Genomic DNA, 21244 nt, shown 5'->3' on the forward strand with positions numbered 1-21244 from the left:
AACTGCTCCTACATCAGGAGAAGTCAAGCTATGCTCATTGGCGTTAAACCCACTGTTGCCGATTGTCTCCGAAAATGTTTCCATATGTTGAAAGCCAGCGGTGACCAGAAAGACGCTACGACTCTTTGGGCGACAGAGGAGACTACTCACGATCATACAGGCAACACCCCAGCGACCATGTGGCAACAGCCTAGTCCCCTGTAGTCACCTAAAAAATAGCCTAAGTGGGACAGGCCCTTTAGTTTCCAAAAGTGGAAGCGAGGGGATATATGAAAGACGATAGAAATCAAACAGAAATTAAAATGTTTTTCCCTTATTAGTATCTCAATCTTCATATCATTATACATTTACAGAAAACTGAATATTGTTGTGTTTCATTTTGTCAAGGAATCCATCATTATTAATATTAACTAATGGTACGTATCCATCAAATCCAATGACTTGACAAATGAATAACCATTATCTATCTCCAGATTAATTTAACAAACTTTGACATTTTTTCACTCTTCAACATGTGTGAAATGAATTGATTTAATGATAGCACATTGCTTTGATACTCTTCCATCTTTTGGCCTTGTTAGGGCTGTTCAGTAAGAAGGGGTGATTCTCTCTTGATGAGCCTAGTCCTTCTGGCAGAATGCAGCCACACAATGAGCTGAAAATTGGGTGACCAAACATATTTCAGCACCAATTCATCCCAGCAATTTGTTCATTGTGTTTAGTCACTATTGCCACTTGAATATCCAGTATAAGATCGTCTTTGAATCTTGGTTTTGTTCATCAAAGCAATGATTTGAAATGTTTCTTCTATAAATGTTCCACACAGTTTGATATAACATGTCTTTTCTTCAATGAGTATCAACTCCCTTTTGTGAAATGTCACATATCACCCAGCTCCATATTGCCGAGATGTCAGAAGAAGACACTTTTCGTTTATTGTGCAATGGACTCAAAAACTATATTTTTGTAGACAAGACATTTTTGGTTGAAACGCACATAAGGTTGTCATTGCACCAAGAGATTAAACTAAATATGTGTCTCTTGCTAGTTTACCAAGGAAAGATGCAAAATGCTGGAGCAACTCAGCAGGTCAGGCAGCATCCCTGAATAACATGGACAGGTGATGCTAGGGGTCTGGAGCCTTCATCAGACAGGCTAGTCTCTTGACCAGCCAGCAGGACCTGAGGAATAAAATTAAATGTTAAACGTCCATATCCATGGCTGTTCAGATCAGGCATAATATGGTTGGTTTGGCTTGAACACATAGGGTGGCAATTGCAGACTCTCCCACCTTGTTTTTGAATTGAATTGAATTGAATTGAATACCTTTATTGTCATTCAGACCTTACGGTCTGAACGAAATTTCGTGCCTGCAGTCATACATACAATCATACAATAATAAACAACAATAAACACAAATTAACACCACCACAGTGTATCCTCCAAGCACCTCCTCACTGTGGTGGATGCAAAAATCTTAGGGTTACCGTCTCTTCCCTCCTCTTCTCTCTCTGCGCTGAGGCGATTCCCCACCGGGCGATGGCACAACAGTCCCGCGGCTCACCGAACCCCGCAAATGGGCCGGTTCAAACACCGCGGCCCGGGGGTGGTCGAAGCTGCCGCCCTCCAGTCCAGCATACGCAGCCGCTGGCCCGCGGCTGAACCCAGGACTTGGGTCACCGCCGCCAGAACGCCGTCCCAGCCACCGGAGCACCGTTCCAGCCCCGAGCCGGATCGCCCTCACGTGAGTACCGTTCTCCCTCGGGCTGGGCCACTCCGACGGGAGTGCCGCTCCTCCCTCGGGCTGGGCCACTCCGACGGGAGATGATCGTACACTATTTTCATTTGTTTCCTCATAGTATGTTCTGCCAGATACAAAGAGGAAATTAAAATCTGTAGCTTTTTCTAAAGGTGGAAAAGTATTTAATTTTCAAAGATAAATCGAGCCTTGGTGATCATTTCCCAATGTTCTACAGATTCTGGATCAGTTCCTGTGGATTGGAGAGTAGCTAATGGTATCCCACTTTTTTAGAAAGGAAATTATAGACAAGTTAGCCTGACATCAGTGGTGGGGAAGATGCTGGAGTCGATTATTAAAGATGTTACTGCATTTGGATAGCAGGAACAGGATTGGTCCAAGTCAGCATGGATTTACGAAGGGGAAATCATGATTGACTAATCTTTTGGATTTTTTTGAGGATGTAACAAGTAAAATGAACAAGGGAGAGCCAATGATGTAGAGTACCTGGACTTTCAGAAAGCATTTGATAAGGTCCCACACAGCAGATTAGACGGGCAAAATTAGAGCACATGGAATTGGGGGTAGGGTATTGACATGGATAGAAAATTGGTTGGCAGACAGGAAACAAAGAGTAGGGAATAACGGGTCCCTTTCAGAATGTCAGGCAGTGACTAGTGGGGTGCCTCAAGCCTCGGTATTAGGACCGCAGCTATTTACAATATACATTAATGATTTAGATGAAGGAATTAAAAGTAACTTTAGCAAATTTTCAGATGACACAAAGCTGGGTGGCAGTGTGAACTGTGAAGAGGATGCTATGAGAATGCAGGGTGATTTCGACAGGTTGGGTGAGTGGACGGATGCATGGCAGATGCAGTACAATGTGGATAAATGTGAGGTTATCCACTTTGCTGGCAAGAACAGGAAGGCAGATTATTAACTGAATGATGTCAGGTTAGGAAAAGGGGAAGTACAATGAGACCTGGGTGTCCTTGTACATCAGTAACTGAAAGTAAGCATGCAGTTACAGCAGGCAGTGAAGAAAGCTAATGGCATGTTGGCCTTCAGAACGAGAGGAGTTGAGTATATGAACAAAGAGGTCCTTCTACAGTTGTATAGGGCCCTGGAGAGACCACATCTGGAGTATTGTGTGCAGTTTTGGTCTCCTAACTTGAGGAAGGACATTCTTGCTATTGAGGGAGTGCAGCTTGGGTACGCGAGGTTAATTCCCGGGATGGCGGAACTGTCATATGATGAATGAATGGAGCTACTGGGCTTGTATTCACTGGAATTTCAAAGGATATAGAAACATATAAAATTATTAAGTGATTGGACACACTAGATGCAGGAAACACGTTCCTGATGTTGGGGGATCCAGAATCAGGGGCACAGTTGAAGAATGAAGGGTAGGTGGTTTAGAACTTAGATGGGGGAAAACCTTTTTAGCCAAAGAGTTGTAAATTTGTGGAATTCTCTGCGTCAGAAGGCAGCAGAGGCCGATTCACTAGGTGCATTCAAAAGAGAGTTAGATAGAGCCCTTAGGGCTAGCGGAATCAAGGGATATGGGGGGAAGGCAGGAACGGGGTACTGATTGTGGATGATCAGCCATGATGACATTGAATGGCGGTGCTGGCTTGAAGGGCTGAATTGCCTACTCCTGCACCTATTGTCTATGTATCTATGTATGAGCCAAGTGTGTGATTCTGATTTCTTAAAATCCAGCTTGGATCTCCACAACCTATCAGACAAGCTTGAACTTGTTGGGTCTACATCTCTATATGCCTTGAGCAAGAATTAGCTTTTACATTTTGTAGGCCCAAACTCTTTTTGCATGGTTTTGAGATTTTGAAAGTTTGATTTCAGTTTATTTTATATTAAAACAAAGCTTTTTCCATGACTGTTTCCTGTCCCACTGTGTCATGTTTCCAGTGACAAATCATCTGCAACTTGGAAAGAATCAAGTACACAGGACAAGATGTTAAGAAGTCCCTTGTGCCAATAGGTGGGGAGCATTTCACGACATTCGTTGATTGTTGAGAGTGGTAGACGCTCAACATCGGTGGGGGGCGGGGGGGGGGATACGTATATCTTGGCCTGGGTAACCTTCAGGACAGTTGGGCACAGGACACATCATCAGTAGTGTACCCTTGCATCACTGGGTGTTTCGGCCTTTTAACACTATACACCCTCCACAAGGGCGGCCCGCTGCAGGATGATCAGCCCTCAGCGCGTGTCCCGTGTCAAACCGTCCCAAAGATTCACCCTGACGTACTTGGGGCCCAGCATGGGTCTTTCCGCTTGAGCCAAATCCACCGGCTGCTTCTTTCAGCCACCTCTGAGAGTGATCTTATGGTCTTCCGCAGAGCCTGACCGTGGATTCCAAGCTCCTTCAGCAGTCTGATGGTAGATGACGCAACAAATTCTCTGCATCCCACTTCAACTGGATAGACTTTGGTGTTCCAGCCACACTGCGTTGCCTCTGCTGCAAGCTCTGCGTAGCTTCTTATGCTCATAGGCCTCCTCAACGGAGTTCTCCCATGGAACTGTGAGCTCTATGATGTAAGCAGTCTTCTGTGAAGGGGACCAGAACACCAAGTCTGGCCTGAGGTTGGTGGAAGCAATTTCAGGTGGAAAAATTAGTTGTTGGCCGATGTCCACCAGCATCCTCCAGTCACGGGCCCTGCATAGGTTTCCTTCTTCTGATCTGGTGGAAGGATGTTTAGATGTTTTCTGTCCTTCTCGGACAAAGGTTGTTGCCCTTGGGGGGGGGGGGGGGGGGGGGGGGGTTGCTTGCTCTCGGTGGCAAGGAGTTGGTCGCACACCGCCTGTTCTCAAGGGCTGATGCCAAGCTTTTTAGTACCTGATTATGCCGCCACATGTATCTCCCTTGCGTGAGGCTGGTCTTGCAGCCTACCATGATGTGTTTGAGGGTCGCTGGAGTTGGGCAGAGGGCACAGGTTGGATCCTCGCCGTACCACTGATGGAGGTTCTTTGGTGATGGAGGCATGTCATAAGTCGCTCTGATGATGAAGCTGATCTTGCTTGCTTCCATTTCCCATAGTTCTTTCCAGCTGATCTTCCTCCGCTCCACACCTTCCCACTGCATCCATTGCCCCTGTTTGGCAAGAGAGACCGCCTTTGCACTTCTTGCGGCCTCCTCCTGTCGCCGCACCTCCTCGACCACCAATATCCTCCGCTCTGATGTTGTGGCCTTTCGCCAAGTTGGTTTACTTGTCGTAAGGCTAAAGCCTCCTTTTCCCTGCTGGACTTGCCCCACGATATCTTTGTGCCTCAGGGCTGATGAAGCTTGCTGTACTGCATCAGATGGTGTCCACTTCCGGCTAGTTACTAGGGGCGGCGCAACAGCACTGATGGTCTTGTCTCTAGAGTCCCTCAGTGTCATCTGGAGTCTTACTTTAGAACACTTGTATTCCTCTGTTAGACTAGTGAGAGGTAGTTCCAGGACCCCTTTGCCATATAGGCCGATGTTAGTTAGACATCGTGGGACACCGAGCCATTTCTTCGCGTATGAAGTTATGGTTCGCTCCATCTTCTCCACAGTTGTTATTGGGGTTTCATAAACGGTCAGTGGCCACATTGTCCGAGGAAGGAGTCCAAACTGTAGGCACCAGAGCTTCAGTTTCCCAGGCAGTAGGGTCTGATTGATGTTCTCCAGGCCGTTGACAATTTCTTGCCTTAGTTGTTGCACCTGCTCTTTGTCCTTTTTCCAGTAACAAATCATCTGCACCTTGATTTTAATCCACATTTAAGCCCCTGTCCCACTTGGGCAACCTCCACCGCGACCTCTGGCGACCTTACGCGACTAAAAAAAAAATCAAGGTCGTGGTGACCTATGACCTCCTACGACCTTCCTCAACTATGTGTACGGCCTCCTACGACTATGTTGAAGACCTCCCTCGACTATGAAGAAGACCTCCTTCGACCTACTTCGACCTCCTTCCACTATGTTGAATACTGGCTTCGACCATATACGTTTTACTCGAGGATGGTCTCTGGCAAATAGGTCCGTGAATGAGATCGACCCCCTTCCACCTCAGAGGACCACACCAAAAACCAACAACGACCAGTGACAAGTGTCTACAGCGCAAATGATAAAATTATGTAATGTCTGCATTTTTTTCTCACTAAAAAATGCCTCCCAGGTTTTTTTAAAAAATCATTCTGAACCATGCAAGCAAGGAAGGAACTAGTTTGGAGGATGTTAGTAAAAATACAACTACTGCTGTTTGCAGTAGCTCTTTTGCTTCAGCAGCCTTTTAAGAAAGGCAGAAGGGGAAGAGCAAGGGTGAAGAGGAAGCACAAGAAGAGGTCTCAATGGGTGAATGGAGTTGATGTGATGGACTGTCCCAGTACACCAGATGACTGGAAGAGAGTGGCGCTGGGCTTTGACAAAAGATGGAATTTTAAGCGCACATGTGGGACAGTGGATGACAAGCATGGCATTCTTGTCCCTGTCCCTGTACCCCTCATTTTCCTTTTCGTACAGGATGACATTCTGCTGGAACCATTCCTCAAGGTCCACCTCCTGCTTCCTGGTGAAGGTGTAGGGCATAACCTTCCTCCAGCCCTCCCTCACCACCAATGGGGCATCTGCCTCTGACGCTGTTTCAGACAGGAGAAAGGGCTGCTTTGCTGGCTTCAAATGAGGCAGTGAAGGATGGGGTGGTGGTGGGGACATATACTACCACCCTGGTCTCCTCCTCCAGGGGTCTCTCATGCAGGGCTACCTCCTCCTGCACTATCACCTCCTGTGGCATCACCTCCTGCCACTCCTCCTCCTGGGTGGGCAACACCTGCATGGCCATTTTTTTTTAGGGTTGTGCCCTCCCCCTGCACCACTGCTTTTTTGGTGCCATCTCTAAAACACAAGTCTCCTCTCCAAAAGACTCTCCAGCTATGAATGAACATGCCTTGGAGTGAAAGAGGTGACGTTCTGCTGTTTAAATAACCTTTTTTTTTTCTACTGACCTTTTTTTTCACCCCGGAGCTCTTACCTTCGACCACCTTCAACTACCTACGACTAGCATCACGACCTTCGACTAGACCTACGACTAAAAAAATATTAATTTTTCCCACGGCGACCTATTTTTAGTCATGGTCAATTTTTAACATTTTGAAAAATACGCGGCGACCTATCTGAAGCCTCAGCTATGTGGAGTCCACTCTTGACCATGAAGAAGAGTGACAAAGACCTCCTACGACGTCGTGGCGACCTTGCCTCGACTATGGGTCGTGGGCAAACTCACCAGAGGTCGCGGTGGAGGTCGCCCAAGTGGTACAGTGGCTTTAATTTCAATTTGTCTTTCTTTTCATCTCTCCTTTTCTTCACTGTGTTCCGTCTGATCCAACTCTAGGCTCCAGCCTTCAATGTTCATTTGATTGGGATTTTTGACTGCTATCTGCAGAAGCATCTGGTCAACAACATATTAATACTCCTCAATATTCATAAGGTCAGAGGTTGACAAAGTGCATTTAAATGTTTTTTTAGCCAAATGAGGACGAAATCCCGGGGTGGGGGGTATGGGGGGGACGCGTGCCTCCCATGTTTTGAGAGATGGGGGACAATCCCCCCCCATGTTTTCTTGCATGTCAAAACGCAACTTAGGCCTATTACCCCCCTATGTGCTCCGACCCACCACGGAAGGAAGCTATCCCTATACTCTTCCCAATTAAGCCAGTGCTAACTGTAATTACCGTATCATGCGTACGTACGTAACGCGTACACCAGGGGTCTCCAAACTACGGCCCGCGGGCCACATCCGGCCCGCCACAAGATTGTATCCGGCACGCAGCAAGCTCAGCGCAGGATGGAGCGTGTGTCAGTTAGGTGTTGTGTCGATGCCAGTCGGGAAGCGTGGCGGCCCGGAACTGCTCTTAATGTTGTTACTGGGTAGGTCCCTCAAATTGTCAGAGCCGAGACATCCGCTGGGCCTCCAGGAAGAAGGGGGGGTTGTGGATTGGGCGGTGGCCGGGTCCAGTTTTATTTTATTTTATTTTATTTTCAAGGTTTGTGCTGTTCAGTTTTCAGTCATTCCAATCTATTCTGCTCCTACACCAGGTGGTAAGCCTGTTTCTATTGTCTTTTGTTTTATGTACATGCAAAGGAGAACCAGGGCTCATGTGCATCCAACCACTCCAACACTTAGGTATGTTGCAAAGCCTACCTGAAGCGTCGCTGAAAATCTGTCGCTGCGGGTGTGCGCGATTTTGGCGCCATTTAGAGGGGGGCGGGTTTAAAACGCGATTTTCTCTAGGCTGTTCAAATCGAAGATGTTCAGCCTAGTTAATTATTAATGAATAAGACCCCGTCGCAAAAGCTATTATTAGTTTTAAAGGCCTCGTATAATAGTTATAGTAGTTTAAAAATCAATCTCTAAACCCGCGACCACCGGCAGCTGTCAGGGTCGCATAGAGCAAATAATAGAAGGTAGGCTGCATATTTTTACATTAAAAAGGGCTTCTTAAGATCCCTTTATACAAAGTTTAATATTGCGAGTAGCTCATTTTGGGCCCATTATATCCCGCAGTATTTTTCTGGGCATTTGAGGGCACAAATCTAGCGCAATGTGAACGTTCTAAACCAGCGCGTTCACAGGAACCCACTAGAAAGCTGATTTAAAATGCACTTTAATTTACAGCAATTGAACACTAAATTCCTTCCATTTGGCCTATAAATTAATGTAAATGAGATATAAAAATCATGTTTTATTGTGAATTATTTATGAATATTATTTGGACACTTAGGCTATTTAAAAATGTTAATCATTTATTAAGAAATGGATAGATGTTTAGATCTAGTAATTGAAGTTTGAAATTAGCTACATTTGGGTAACTAACTAATTTTACTTCGGAGTCATGTGAGTGACTACGTGAAGAACCCGTTCAGCGCGCAGGCGCGGCATTACGCCAGCAGTGCAACAGCGGCAGCAGCGGAAGTCAGACGCTCCCGCTACAGAATGAAACGGACCGTCAGGTGAGTACCCTGAGGTCGGGTTTCTTTTACAGGGGAGCCTTTTTCTGCTTGTGTTTTTTACAGGCAGAGAAAAAGGCTCTGGAACAAAACTGTCCCCCGTTTGAAGAGGAACATTTTCCGTCGGGGAGGGGGGCAGCAACAGGCGGTAGGAGCGTTTACCCGGTGTTCCTCTATTCCCCGACACCGTGCCGAGCCCAGCCCGCTAGTGCCTGAACTGCGGGCTGGATGTCTAGCCATCCGAACAGGCATCCGGCCGGTGGCATCCGATTCGTCGGACGGGGACATGTCGCCACCTAAATGGAGGAGAGACAGCCGCCTGAGCTGCATCCAAAAGCTATTGGAGCAGTTCCAGCAAGATGCGCAGAAAGAGCGCTCTCGCGGAGGAAGGTCAGGCACCCCCTCCACAGTGTTTCATGCACTGCCCTCTGCTCCCTCATTACTGGAGGCTAGCATTGGTGACCAGGGCTGGGCTGGTCTGGAACAGGGGCAGGCGGACGAATTCGGGAGTATGCCAGGGGTGCAGGAACAGGAAGAGCTGTTGGGTGTGGTGGACCGCTTTGTAGCAACCCCACGGGCTGGAGCACCGCTGGAACCAAGAATGGCGGCCAGCATCAACCATCTATCCAATAAACCATTACTGGAAAAGGTGCTCGCTGAGGTGCTGAAACAACACACAGCACCAGAAAACTGTGAGGCCCTCAAAGTAAAAAGTGTCAACATCCAAATCTGGGGGCATGTGGGGTCACACATCCGGACCCAAGAACTCAAGCTACAGCGGATCCTAAGGCTCCTGACGTCGGCCATCACAGCCTTTGCTCGTTCCGTGGAGACCACGGAGATGGATACCTGCCAGCAGGATGTGCTGGCATTAATGTGTACCACACAATTTGAGATCAACAATCTCCGGAGGGAAACATAACATCTGCCCTCAATCCCAAATTTGCTGGCTTGTGTAAAGCCCCAGCTGCGGAGACGGACGCGCTGCTATTTGGGAAAGATCTCAATAAAAAACTGAAGGAGATGGAGGAAGCATCAAAAACCTTCGGCCTAATGAGGGCAGGCCCCGAGACGAGCAAACCAAGACCTCCGATACCCATGCGGCAGCACCCCACGGCATCCACCAGTTGACGTCCGCAATATGGGACTGGTGAACGCTTGGGGTCCGCACATTATCCCCAAAGATCTTTTTAGATCAGGGCCCGCAGCGGACCCTCTGGAAAATGCGCCTCCCCCCAACATCGCCAGCACGTCAGAACAAAACCTTCAGGAAAATGAAGAAACAGAATCGCCAATAACCATGAAGGGTCTGGTCCCTACCAGCATATAGAGAATAAGGGTGCTTTATTAACAGGGGGGAGATTACACTTGTTTAAAGAAGCATGGGGTATGGTCACGAGTGACAAGTATATACTCAACAGCATTAGTGGATATAAAATACAATTCATGTCAGAAAAAATGCCGCCAGTTCAACATTGGCCCCAAAGGGTATTTCTCCCTCCGTCAAAGAGAAACGTGAGGGACAAGCTGAACTGGTGAGACTTATCACAAAGGGGGTCATCGAAAAGACCAAACATGAACCTTTGAAATTTGTATAGAATATATTCACTAAAACCAAAAAAGATGGTGGCTGTCGCATCATCATTGACTTAACATCACTAAACAAATTTGTTAAGTATATACATTTCAAAATGGAGACATATGTTACTGCCAAACAACTGAATTCCAAAGGACACTTCATGGCAAGCATTTATCTTAAAGATGCTTACTATCTAGTACCCATATACAAGGATCATCGCAGATACCTAAAATTTATCTGGATGGTACAAAGCATTGCCCTATGGGCTAACTTCAGCCCCAAGATTATTCACCAAAATATTGAACCCAGCCATGGCAATACTAAGAAAACAAAAACATATTGTCATGGCATATCTGGATGATATTCTGATAGTAGGGAAAACGATGGAATTGGCTGTGGCAGCAGTATCAGCTACAAAACAGCTCCTCGAAACTCTGGGGTTCGTCCTACATCCAGATAAATCTAAGTTGAAGCCATCCACTATCATGGCCTACCTGGGCTTCACAATTAACTCAAGTTCAAGTGAGTTTATTGTCATGTGTCCCTGTATAGGACAATGAAATTCTTGCTTTGCTTAAGCACACAGAAAATAGTAGGCATTTACTACAAAACAGATAAATGTGTCCATATACCATGATATAAATATATACACACATGAATAAATAAACTGATAGTGCAAATAACAGAAAGTGGTTGGTAATAGTCAGAGTTTTGTCCGAGCCAGGTTTAATAGCCTGATGGCTGAGGGGAAGTAACTATTCCTGAACCTGGTTGTTGCAGTCTTCAGGCTCCTGTACCTTCTACCTGAAGGTAGCAGGGAGATGAGTGTGTGGCCAGGATGGTGTGGGTCTTTGATGATACTGCCAGCCTTTTTGAGGCAGCGACTGCGATAAATCCCCTCGATGGAAGGAAGGTCAGTGCCGATGATGGACTGGGCAGTGTTTACTACTTTTTGTAGTCTTTTCCTTTCCAGGGCGCTCAAATTGCCGAACCAAGCCACGATGCAACCGGTCAGCATGCTCTCGACTGTGCACCTGTAGAAGTTAGAGAGAGTCTTCCTTGACAATCCGACTCTCCGTAATCTTCTCAGGAAGTAGAGGCGCTGATGTGCTTTTTTGATGATTGCATTAGTGTTCTCGGACCAGGAAAGATCTTCAGAGATGTGCACGCCCAGGAATTTGAAGCTCTTGACCCTTTCAACCATCGACCCGTTGATATAAATGGGGCTGTGGGTCCCCCTCCTACTCCTTCCAAAGTCCACAATCAGTTCCTTGGTTTTGCTGGTGTTGAGGGCCAGGTTATTGCGCTGGCACCATATGGACAGTTGCTCGATCTCTCTTCTGTACTCTGACTCATCCCCATCAGTGATACGCCCCACAATAGTGGTGTCGTCAGCGAACTTGATGATGGAGTTCGCACTGTGGTTCGCTACGCAGTCATGGGTATAGAGTGAGTACAGCAGGGGGCTGAGCACGCAGCCTTGAGGTGTTCCCGTGCTGATTGTTATTGAGGCTGACACATTTCCACCAATACGAACAGACTGTGGTCTGTGGACGAGGAAGTCAAGGATCCAGTTGCAGAGGGATGCGCAGAGACCCAGTTCTGCGAGTTTGGTAACCAGTTTGGAGGGGATGATTGTGTTAAATGCCGAGCTGTAATCCATGAATAACAGCCTGACATATGAGTTTTTGTTGTCCAAGTGGTCCAGTGCGGAGTGGAGGGCCAGCGAGATCGCATCCACCGTTGATCTGTTGTGGCGGTACGCGAACTGCAGTGGGTCCAGGTTTTTGTCGATGTAGGAGTTGATTTGCTCCATGATCAACCTCTCAAAGCACTTCATCACCACCGGTGTTAGTGCCACTGGTCGATAGTCATTGAGGCATGTCACCTTACTCTTCTTGGGCACCGGTATAATTGATGCCCTTTTAAAGCAGGTGGGGACCTCAGACCTCAGAAGTGAGAGGTTGAAAATGTCCGTATGACTGTTACCTTGCCAAAGGCAAAAATGGTTGAATTAGCACAATCATGCAACAATTTAATGGTCAACGAGCGACCAACTATTCGACAAGTAGCAAGAGTAATTGGGGAAATGGTAGCAGCATTTCCGGCTACACAATTCGGACCTTTGCACTATCAAAAAATTTACAGAAAGCAAAGGTACAGGCAATAAAACGACATACAGGTCACTATGATCGTGTCATGAACTTACCCACTGAAGCAATATCAGAGCTACAGTGGTGGGCAGAAAACGTTTGGCATAGTTTCAGCCCTATCTTTATCACTAACCCTACTTTAGTTATTCAAACAGATGCCAGTGCTCAAGGCTGGGGAGCGACTAACTCCATATCCAGCACAGGTGGTAGATGGACTAACCTAGAGTCATCATTACTACTTACACTGGGCATTAACTATCTAGAGATGTTGGGCGCCTTTTATGGTTTAAAAGCATATGTATCTAATATGCAGCACTTGCATGTTCGGTTACAAATTGATAAATACTACGGTGATGGCTTATATTAACCATATGGGTGGCATAAAATCATTATCAAGCGACAAATTGGTCAACATGATTTGGCAATGGTGTGTCGAAAGACATATTTGGCTATCAGCTACTTACCTACCAGGTAAGCTAAACACCCATGCCATGAGAAAATTAAACGCCTGGGTTGCAAGTTTGAACAGACCTTACCTGGAACTGGGATTGTCCAAACAAACCATCACCACCATGTCGGCATCCCTTCGAACATCCACCAAGAGGCAGTACTTAACCAGCATCAAAAAAGGGAGAAGTACTGCCAGGAAACAGGGACAACATACGCAACAGCCACAGCCACCAACATACTGGAGTTCCTGGCCTATCTACACCACGATGTAGGGATCAGCTACAGTGCCATCAACACAGCGCAGAGTGCTCTTACTGCTTATCTCAAGCCAGCGCCAGGACAACAGGCGATGGTATCCCATCCACTGATGGTAAAACTGATGAAGGGCATTTACAATATCAAGCCCTAAGCCCAGGTATACCCATATTTGGGATATCAGTGTGGTCCTGACATATCTCAGGGAATGGCCACCAGCCAGATACCTCGGCCTCGAGCAAGCTACACTAAAGACGCTCATGTTGATGGCACTTGTATCCGCTCAGAGGGTCCAGTCACTACACCTATTGCGACTGGACAACATGATCACAGCTCCAGACCAGATCTGTCGTTATCCAGCGACTGATCAAACAGAGCAGACCAGGAACACCTAATCCAGTCGTGGCTTACCCACCAGAACCACGGTTATGTGCCATGACCCACCTACTATCCTACATAGACACAACCAAAATATTCGAGGGAGATGAAAAGCCTTGTGGGTCAGTCACAAAAACCTTATGGTCGGGTGACGAGCCAAACCATTGCGAGATGGCTCAAGCAGGTGCTAGAAACTGCTGGGATAAACACTAACATGTACAAATTTTATTCCACCAGGGCACCATCCATGTCGACGGCTAAAGAATGGACATGCCTATAGACCACATCCTGGCTACAGCAGGATGGTGGGGGGGGGGGGAAAGACCGTTCAGAAATTTTATAATAAGCCGTTGGCAAAACCTGGTTTATTTGCAGTAAAGATTTACGAACTGCAAATATTTAATTTAAGCCCAGGGGAGCAACTTAATTCTTTGTTGTTATTGTTTTAAAAAATACCATTGTGTTTTTCTACAAATAGACTCATTGGTTGATGACGATAACACTTCCTCCCTCAAGAACTTCGGCAGTGAGTGAAATGAAACTGTTACACGGTTTGAAATCACAGGGCTTTGAAATCTTCACGTAGTCACTCACGTGACTCCGAAGTAAAATAGTAAGATTAAACGAGAACTTACCAGTTTGAAGTTTGATCTGTATTTTATGAGGAGTTACGATGAGGGATTACGTGCCCTCCGCTCCCACCCTCATTATATGGATCAAACTAATAAATTGATGTCTCCTTATCTTTACTATGTTTACTTCAAATAACTGTGTCTATCTGTGATTCCACACCGCTGCTTGGAAGTATGCCGTGCCTACGCGCTGAGCGGGTTCTTCACGTAATCCCTCATCGTAACTCCTAATAAAATACAGATCAAACTTCAAACTGGTAAGTTCTCGTTTAATCTTACTATTATATGCTTTAATTTCAGGTCATCCAAGTAAGATTATTTTATATTTGTTTCAGAATGGTTCAATCTACGATAACTGAAAATTTCATTCAGTTCTCTTAATTTTTAAGAAGGTTATGGGCTTTTGACTGTCCACGATCACAGCTTTTTTGTTATGTCCATAGAAAATCAATAGGGAACAAGATGCTAATTTCCGAGTATGAAAATGGCCATAACCTTTTAAATACTTGAGATATGAAAGTGAATTAGGTGTCAAATTAAACTTCTTTTTATGCTTTATCTGATGGGATAAATTACAGACTTGATTTTTTAAATCTCAAAATTTTGTAACATTGCTACAACACTTGCTGCACCATCAAAAGGACACAAAGTAGCAATGTTGGGAAATGGTGATTTTAAGAATCAAGTCTGCAATTTATCCCATCAGATAAAGCATAAAAAGAAGTTTAATTTGACACCTAATTCACTTTCATATCTTCAGTATTTAAAAAGTTATGGTCATTTTCATACTCTGAAATTAGCATCTTGTTCCCTATTGCTTTTCCATTGACTTAACTCAAAAGCTGTGATCGAGGACAGTCAAAAGCCCATAACTTTATTAAAAATTAAGAGAATGGAATGAAAATTTCAGTTATTACAGATTGAAGCATTCTGAAACAAATATGAAACAATCTTACTTGGATGACCTGAAATTAAAGCATATAATTTGTTAGTTACCTAATTGTAGTTAATTGCAAAATTCAATTACTAGATCTAAACATCTATCCATTTCTTAAGAAAAGGTTAACATTTTTGAATAGCCTAAGTGTCCAAATAACATTCACACAAGAATTCACAATATAACATGATTTTTAAATCTCATTGTCATGAATTTATAGGCCAAATAGAAGGAATTTAGTGTTTAATTCCCGTAAATTAATGGTCATTTAAATCATCTTGCGAGTGGGATTTTGTGGAACGCGATCGTTTGGAATGTTGCAGTTTGCGGTGAATTTAAACCCCAGATCAGCAAGAAAAATACTGCCGGTTCGTATGGGGCCTAAATCACCTTTTCGCTGATGAAATTTGGATTAAAGTAATCCTAAGAAGCAAGTTTATATGCAAAATAAACGGCTTACCTTTATCTGTGGCGTACGGGAGATCCGTCCCGTTGTCGGCGTTGACGGCGTTAGATGTAGATTTTTATTTTACTCCTGCGATTAAATTGTCAAGCGATGCTTTTCAAAAACTTCAGAGAACGGATGTCGGAGCAATTTTTCTGCAGCAGCTGAACAGCCTGTGAAACATCGACTCCGACAGGCAGGAGTGTTACGACTCCCGAATGCAGGTACTTCAGAGCCGTTGTAACATAATTCAAAAACCAGGTTCAAGTTCAAAAATAGTTTTAATTATTCAATGGAACACAAAACCCAAACCTGATTCAAACAACCCAGTCAGGGATATGGATGGACTAACAAACAATTAAACAGTGCTCCAGCCAGCCACGTAATGGACCGTCGAACCAGAGACTCTAAAACCTGCCTAAAGAGATATAACCCTGAAACAAAATACCCGAAAACACTAAGGTCAGCCCTTATCCGTCCCAATTCAATATTTGTTAACAAGTAATGGTGAAAGTACACAAAGTTCTATGCCATGTGGCCAGGCCTTCCTCAGCAGGCTGCTCGCAAGTCAGGGTCTACGAAGAAAAGAGAGAATCCTGGGAAACTCTGGTATTTAAGCTTCAGATGAGTCACCCGTCACCTGACGCAGCTTGGCCAATCGGGTACAGGAGTCTTTAACCCCTTGATTCCAGACTCACAGCCACGAGGCCTGTACTCGGGAGAGAAACAGAGAAAGGTAAGTACATAGCATTCACCAGGGGGGGGGGGGAGCGCCTAACACCCCCACCCAAAGATACTGAATAAGTTTCGGAATAAAAGAGAAAAAAAAAACACCACCAAATCCCAGAAACTATTCAGGAGCTAAAACACTACTGGCGCGACAAGGCGTGAGCCAAGACATTATCCTTGCCACGGACATGCCTGACCTCCAGGTTGTAGTCTTGCAGCTGCAAACTCCAGCTCATTAACCGCCGGTTCTTATTCTTCATACTCTGCAAAAATACCAAAGGATTATGATCCGTGAGTACGATGACTGGGACATTCGAGGAGCCAACATAAACCTCGAAATGATTCAGAGACATTAAAATAGCAAGGGCTTCTTGCTCAATGGTGGAGTACCACGTCTGATGACGATTAAACTTCTTAGAGAAGTACGAAACTGGATGCTCCACCACATCTGAATCATCCTGTAGAAGAACTCCCCCCACGATCACTAGCATCCACTGCCAGCTTAAATGGACGCTCAAAATCAGGTGACGCAAGCACAGGTGCGCGCACCAGAAGACTTTTAGTATGATCAAAGGCTTGTTGACACACTGCGGACCACACAAAAGCTACCTTCGGACTCAGCAAATCCGTCAAAGGGGCAGCCACCGCAGAGAAGTTTGGACAGAATCCTCTATAGTACCCAACCATAGCCAGATACCTACGGAGTTCAGTCCTAGAGGTTGGAGCAGGAAATGCGACAATATGCCCCACCTTTTCCTTGAGAGTGCGAACCTGTCCTCGGCCCACTACCTTACCCAGATACGTTACCGTGGCCTGGCCAAACTCACACTTCCCCAGATTGATCGTTAGGTTTGCCTCCGCTAGACGATGAAATACCTCCTTCAGATGACCGATGTGTTCGATCCACGACCTGGAGCACACAACCAAATCATCAAAGTATGCCTCACAGAAGGACAAACCAGACAATACAATGTTCACCAACCGTTGGAAGGTTGCCGGCGCATTGCGCATCCCAAATGCCATTACCGTGTACTGAAGAAAGTCATCAGGCGTAACGAACGCAGAGATCTCCCTCGCCCACCTAGTCAAAGGGACTTGCCAATAGCCTTTTAACAAGTCCAACTTAGACACAAAAGATGCACTTCCCACACGATCCACGCAATCCTCCATCCGTGGAAGAGGATAGCAATCCGGCTTAGTTACACCATTCACTTTCCGAAAGTCCGTGCAAAACCTGTCCTCCCCATTAGCCTTCGTAGCCAGTAGACACGGAGAACTCCACGGACTACAACTAGGTTCGGCAATGCCATGCCGCCGCATATAGTCAACCTGACTCCTTAGACGATGACGCTTGTCAGGGTTGACCCGATACGGATGCTGTTTAATTGGCGCAGCACCGGCCACGTCAATGTCATGCTGCAGCACAGACGTCTAAGAAGGCACATCCGAGAACAGTGACCCATTTGACACTACCAAAGCAAGCAGATCACCCCGCTGACTTTCAGTCAAATGAGACATCCGCAAGGGAAGCGACTCCAAAGCCTCAGAGTTACTCAGCTTTCCCTGCGTCACTGCCACAGACAACCGTGTCTCACCCACATCACCACCCGTGTCAGGGAGCAGCCAAAACAGGCTTAGACGAAACCGAAGGACACAGCTCCTCCCCATCAACCTCCACAGGCTCCTGCTCATGGTACTGCTTCATCATGTTGACATGACAGAGCTGAGTCTTGCGCCTCCGATCAGGGGTACCAATAATGTAACCCCTCTCACCAACCTTCTTAACCACCTGATAGGGACCGCTATACCGAGCCTGCAGACTGGAACCAGGAATAGGCAACAACACCAGGACCTTGTCACCTGGAGAAAAATTCCTACTAGAAGCCTTCCTGTCGAACCAGTCCTTCATCCTAGACTGAGCAGAAGCAAGATTACCCATTGCCAGTTCGCATGCCCTCCTCAGTCTAGAGCGAAAAGTACAGGCGTGGTCTAAAATACTACGTTTTGTATCCTCCTGCAACCATTTCTCCTTCAGGACCCTCAACGGACCACCTACAGTATGCGCGAACACCAGGTCAGCAGGATTGAACCCTAAAGACTCCTGCACGACCTCACGCACCGCAAACATAACTAGATGAACACCCTCATCCCAGTCTTTTTCAAACTCCAGTAAGTCCTCAACATAGATTTCAGAGTCTGGTGAAGCCTCTCGAGAGCCCCCTGGCTCTCAGGATGATACGCACTGGAGTAACAATGCTTAATATCTAACAACTTCATTACATGACCAAAAACCTTCGACATGAAGTTGGAACCTTGGTCATTCTGCACAACCTTGGGCAAACCGAACAACGAAAAAAACTTAGTGAGAGACTTCACAATGATAGGTGCAGTAATTCTACGCAAAGGGACCACCTCCAGAAAGCGGGTAGACGCACACATAATTGTCAATAAAAACTTGTTGCCCACCCTTGTCCGAGGTAGAGGACCCACACAATCAACTAGAATCCGCTCAAACGGCTCACCGACCACAGGGATTGGATATAAAGGCGCAGGAACAATCGATTGGTTCGGCTTCCCTGCCACCTGGCTAATGTGACAACACCTGCACTGCTGTTTCACGTCCTTTTTCAACCCTGGCCAAAAAAAATTCCGTAAGATACGGCCATATGTCTTATTGACCCCCAAATGTCCACCTAGAGGACCATCATGAGCCAAACTCGTCCCTATACCGACGAGGTATCACAATCTGATCAACCACGCTCCAATCATCATGCCCAGATATATCCAAGGGAGACCACTTTCGCATCAGTAAGCCCTCCCTTAGAAAATACCCCTTTGCTGTGGAATCCATATCCCCCTCAGGCACCACGCAGTCGAACAGATCAGATAAACCTGGATCACTCTTTTACTCCTCAACCAGCCGGTCACGTGACAGCGACACCGGCACATTTCCAGACACTACCCCATCTTGAGATGTAGAAACACCCTTCACAACACAGGATCTATCATCCTGATCCCCAAAAATGCTCTCACTCAGGTCCACTACATCCTCAAACTTCGCCTGGCTCTTAGCCATAGCCCTCGTGACAGCACAAGCTGCGAAGACCCTCGGATGCTGCATAGCCAATCTATCAGGACTCTGCACCATCGGAACAGCCGTCACCTCAGGAGTAACTAAAACTCTACCTCCTGCCAAGTAATTCCCTAAAATCACAGAAACTCCCTCAACGGGAAAACACGGCCGTAACCCAACAGTCACCCGGCCTGAAACCAACTCGGACTCGAGACTCACGGTATGCAAAGGTACTACCATGTCATCCATCCCGAATCCTACCACTGGGACACTTGACCCAACCGATGATTCCCCAGAAAACGGCAGTACACTATCCAATATAAAGGACTGAGTAGCACCAGTATCACGCAAGATGGATACTGGAACTCTATCACCCCCATCCTCCAGAGAAACAAAACCATTCATGATGAACGCAGAATAATTCGCACACTCATCAGACTCAGGCACCTCAGGTGCCTTCTGTGTACCCACCAAAGCCACAGGCTTTGCATTTTTCTGCTTCAGAACGGGACACGACTTTAACATGTGCCCTTTCCCTCTACAATAGTAGCACACAGGACCTTCCTTAGTCCTCAAATTTCCGTCAACCTTATCAGCTCGGACCTCCCCCTGTATCAACGTGCTGCCACTTGCAGGCACAGAAACAGCTTTGACACTGCCACCGGCGACACCACCACGATCAACCGGCCGTGCACCAAAACTATAGGATCGCCCAACAAAATCAGTTTTATGAGTCAATACATACTCATCTGCCAACACCGCGGCCTTAGACACCTCATTCACCTTCTGCTCATTAAGGTAAGTAGTAACCCTCTCAGGGAGACAGTTCTTAAAGTCTTCCATAATCATCAAGGCCCGCAGTTGCCCAATATCCTTCACTCCTTGAGAAGCGCACCACCTGTCAAAAAGTGCCTCCTTCTCCCTAGCAAACTCCACATAAGTCTGACTATCAAACTTCCTAAAGCGCTGGAACTTCTGCCAGTACGCCTCTGGAACTAATTCATAAGCCCTTAATACTGTAGACTTCACACACTCATAGTCCAGACTGCTTTCAACAGACAAAGACGAGTACACCTCCCGTGCTTTACCCACAAGGACACACTGCAATAGCAAGGTCCACATGTCCCTAGGCCACTTCAAGGACAAAGCCACCCGTTCAAACACTGTGAAAAACTTGTCCACATCCTTCTCACTAAACGGGGGAACCAGGCGGATGTTCTTGCTCATATCAAACTCCCGTTCCCTAGAAAAAACCCGGGAGGCATCCAATTCCTTCTCCCGCAGCCTAATCTCTGCCATTGCCAGCTCTAACTCCTTCAACCTAATGACTGCCTCCATGTCCTGACCAAGCTGAACAGAAGGTGGGGGACTGTCTGCACAGCCAGGCAAAACCCCACCCTCCACCAACGCAGCCCACAACACCGATTTAATGGACTGTTTCTTCGAATGCTTGACAATAGGCACGTCATAGTTCTCTGCCAGCAAAATCAAATGCTCCTTCGTACATTTATCAAACAACTCCCGACTAGGAGCCTCAATAAAGTCCTTCCCTTTAAACTCCATATCAAATGTAGCACCAAACCACCAGCTAAACCCTGGGCACCAATGCTACCACAAACAGGGAAGAAAAAATTCCCTCACAACACACAGACTTCCTCAAAGCAGGGAAGAAAAAATTCCCTCACACTCACAGACTTCCTCAGTCTCCAGAAGCCTACCAAAAAACCCCCCCAAAACGTCTAGGGTCCTCAAAACTTAGGACGAGCCCCCATTTTGTTACGACTCCCGAATGCAGGTACTTCAGAGCCGCGTAACATAATTCAAAAATCAGGTTCAAGTTCAAAAATAGTTTTAATTATTCAATGGAACACAAAACCCAAA

This window comes from Amblyraja radiata, chromosome 6, assembly GCF_010909765.2.
Source record: "Amblyraja radiata isolate CabotCenter1 chromosome 6, sAmbRad1.1.pri, whole genome shotgun sequence".
In the NCBI taxonomy this organism is placed as follows: domain Eukaryota; kingdom Metazoa; phylum Chordata; class Chondrichthyes; order Rajiformes; family Rajidae; genus Amblyraja; species Amblyraja radiata.